This window comes from Oreochromis niloticus, linkage group LG6 (genome assembly GCF_001858045.2).
Source record: "Oreochromis niloticus isolate F11D_XX linkage group LG6, O_niloticus_UMD_NMBU, whole genome shotgun sequence".
In the NCBI taxonomy this organism is placed as follows: Eukaryota; Metazoa; Chordata; class Actinopteri; order Cichliformes; family Cichlidae; genus Oreochromis; species Oreochromis niloticus.
Window position 1 is genome coordinate 25606501 of NC_031971.2, and position 3969 is coordinate 25610469.

The 3969-nt window shown below is 43.6% G+C and overlaps 1 long non-coding RNA gene across 1 annotated transcript; it reads left to right on the forward strand.

Moving 5' to 3' along the window:
• Positions 1-256: 256 nt before the first annotated feature.
• On the forward strand, positions 257-2341 carry LOC102081470 (uncharacterized). Its single transcript, XR_269299.3, has 3 exons — positions 257-407; positions 1463-1563; positions 2032-2341. It is a non-coding gene; the product is annotated as an uncharacterized LOC102081470 (long non-coding RNA).
• Positions 2342-3969: the final 1628 nt, after the last annotated feature.

Sequence of the window (3969 nt, forward strand, 5' to 3'; positions counted from 1 at the left end):
AAGCAATTACTAGATGCTTTAGACAGACAAGAAAGTGGTTTTTCCAGCTGAGCATTTACCTGTAAAAAGAGAATCCGTGTTAATCACTTCACCTGTTTTAATGCCGACTGACTGGTGCGATAGTGACTTTCAGTTCAGACTTTCAGTTCTGTGTTTTTGTTTTTCCTTTAATGTAGCATCTTGGAAATATTTGACCTTCCCTGGACAAATTTCACTCGCAAGTGTCCGCATGTATAATACGTGAGTGTGCGTCTAGCAGCAGCAGCAGAGGTGGCGACAGATGCTAATCTGTACGGAAAGTCATTATCTGCATTTCCTGGGCCATTAGACTAATGCTAAGGGATAACACAGAGAAGTGGATGAGACCTGACGCTAACAGGAGCTAATCATCGAGACCACCTCTCACTGTGAGTTCAGCTATGACACTAAATATCCCTCAGAGGCAGGAACCTCAGGCGCAGGCAATCAGATAATTACGGGAGCCTGGAGCATTATATTAATAAAATTTCAATAAATCGTCTCAAATATTTGAACTAGCCGCGGTGTGTGTGTGTGTGTGATTTGATTTGACACACGAATGGCCCCAGAAGTGCTAACACCCCTTTTGTCGTTGTTAATTTTCAAGTCTTATATCAACCTTTCTAACGGGGTCTTTTTAATGTGCTCTTTTTAAACTAAAAAAAGGAAGGACGCCTTCATAAATATCACAGCTTTCAAAAACGGGAAAATATCAAATGATGCACAAAGCCTGCTAAAAATGATGCAGGTGAATTCATTACAAGTCACAGCTCCCCCAACCCCCAAAAGTTCCCCTAGCAACAACCATTTCAGAGTATGTGTTTTTTTTTTTCTTTGCCAGGCAATGGAACAGCACGGTAGCTCTAATCTGCATATCACCTGATCTGACCAATGAATCGCTTCCTGTTTAATCATTCCATTTGACCTGGCAACCAAAAGCACCTGGTGAGCTTTTGACTGCCGATGAGTAAAATAGAATACATCCCTGGGACCGCCGAAGATCAAATATTGAAGAAAGAGCTAATGAGGCAGATTTCTCAGCCTTTTTTCATTTTTTAATGAGCCACTACCCAATGTGGGTGACCCTGCTGCTTCACACTGCACCAAGGTTATTGAACGCACCTCCATGGATTCATCAAGGCTACAATTCAATATTAAACAGTCACAGGTATATATTTACCCAGGGTAAATTCACTGTCTGGCCCCCATGAGAAATAAACTAAATTGCATAATAAAAATAAAATAAAAAAAGCGGGGGGAGGGAGGGAGCGCAGACGTGAGGGGGTGAGTGTGTATCAGGTATTTCACATCTGATAAAAACAGATCGCTCATCTCTGTCTGTGCCAGTCTCTGTGTATGTGTGTTTGCCACCTCCTGCTTCAAACAAAAAAAAAATGTAAAAGATGATAAAACAGCTTCCCCGTCTTTTGTCATCCCTGCATAGCTGAGTCTTGGCTTCATTTCAAAGCCAACCTGACGGATGGCGGCCCGGCCAGAAAGCGAAGGGAGGGCCGGGTATGACTGAAGAAAGTCTGAAGAAATATGGTGAGCTTGCACACACATCCATACTCCCAAGCACGCACTTCTCTACTGAAGGAAGCAGTGGTAGGCTCCAGCACGAGGCTACAAAGAGACCCCACTGAGGCCAAGCAGACAAACAGAGGTGGCCTTGGGCCGAGAGAAATGATTGAACTGATGAGGGAGAGAAATTTCAAACAACCTCCAGGAGGAAAAGATAAAGGGATAAGGAAAGAAGGATGGGGAGGAAGAGGAGTGCAAGCAGGAGGCTGCAGCTCCTGTTTAGCATACCAGTGTCTTCATTAGACCTTGCAGGGCTGACTGAAAGACTTATAAATAGATGGAGGCAATGAGGAACTTGAAGAAGAAAAGAGGAAAGAAGAGGAGGGGTAGGAGGGTGGAGCAATGGAGAGGGCCCTTATTAGCAAGGTCCGTCACCTTTTGGCCTGCCCGCATCTCCTCATCTCCATAATAGGCTGACCCCCTGTGTTTCAGGCTCATTAGAAAAGCAGACAGCAGGGCCAAGCAGACACACGCCTGTCACCTCTCCACTCCCACCGGAGACCTTGATGAGACAAAGATAAAAGAAAGATGAACGGAGAGATGGTCGGACAGAAAGAGCAGGATGAGACGGAAGGTGGGACCCCAGGTTTTGATCAGGAGAAGAGAAGCCAAGCCAAACGGCTAGACTGTTTTCTCTGATGGAAACACAATGGGGAAACAGGGAGGAGCAGGAGGGTGTGTGAAAATAAATCTGCCTAGAAACAGTATTTTGGTAGGAGTAGAGTGCACAGAGAAAAAAATAAATAAATAAAAGTCTTGTGTGATTTGTCACCGTAAGCCAAGCATACAAACCCAGTGAGTTCAGTTAGTGCATCACTAAACAGACAATCCGATATAAACCCAGAATCATGCCTGCATCTGTTAAAGCGTAGAGAAAAGTTTGTTGGAATGAGACATGAATGAGTTGCATAAAGTGCTTTGAGTGCTCAAGTACAGTAGAAAAGCACCATACAAAATCACTCCATTTACCAAATGTGCAAAAAGGCATTGCTTCCCCTCTTTTTTTCGTCTAACACATTCTTTAAGAGACATTTTTGTTTTCTCAGACTCCCTCTCTGGCTTTCACTCACAGCAGTTTAGACACAGTCTGTTTAAGACTTCAGCAGGAAATCTTTGGAGGGTCTACAATGTAACCTGCGTAAGTGGCCAAAGTTGCTGCCGATATTTATGTTTGTCCTGCTGTGTTACATTTAAATTACCATCCGGTCGTGTCCCGGGGTTTTATATTCGGTGCCAGCTGACAAAAAACAAATGCTGGGGCTTTTTCCCTCCAGGGTCTCCACTCTTTGTTGTGGTCATTTCTTTCCCCCTCTAGTTTTTCCAGTTCTTTGTACAAAATATTATAACAACCGTTGTGATATTTTCAGCAATCTCCCTCCAGGAATTTGCTGAGATTTGTGAACCCCTATATTGATGCTATGATGATGATTCCTTATACTGAGGTGATGACTGTTATTCTCTCACTGATAAATTAAAAAACTACAGTGAAAAAGTACCAGAAATGTGCAGGATACAGGCTCCTTCAACCTGACGTCCAGTTACATTCCTCGTGAGGTGAAGGTAGGTTACATTGTAGATTACGGTGTAGGGTTCAGGGGGGTTTACAGTCACATCATAGATAAATTGATGCATTAGATTTACCAGTAGATAAGAAACTACATTCAGGATATCTTTCTTTTTGGTTTAACAAATACACACCCAGTTAGCATAAAATTATAGATCAGACAGAATAATCTGACCATATATAAATCATCTGAAACTGAAACATTTCATAGAGGAAGTAAGATGTGACCTTGACTGTGAATCCTTCCTGGTGGGAAGGATTCAAGCAGAGGGAGGGAAAAGCCACAGCAGGAGAGCCATATAGTTTAAATTTTTTAATCCTGGCAGGATTTTTTTGTTTGTGCCTGTACTGCCTGCTGCAGCCTTAATGGCAATAAAACAAAGCAAAAGAGTTTCCGAAGACTGTTCTTGACAGAGGAGTGTTCCCCTCTGTGTATATATACACCCCTCCTGCTGCTACTGTTAACACAAACAAGCCTGCAAAAAAGCATGATGCTGTAAATGAGATAAAGCAGTTGTCTGACAGCCAGTCTGGTCACTCAGGACACTGATAGCTTGTTTGGGATCCTCTCTGGGGAGCCCTTGTTTTATTACATGCTGCCCCTGCTATTGATTAACCCAGCATCCCTACGCCAGACTCCCACCACAACAGAGCCAGAGGTCACGAGGGCAAGGTCGCAAGGTGACAAGGTTGGCGACCTCATCTAGCCTTTTCACTCATGGCTGGCGATCAGTTACCCCACAGCTGATTGACCGGTGGGTTAAATCATTGCTACGTCTTGCCTGCAGGGAAATCATGTCTGATGA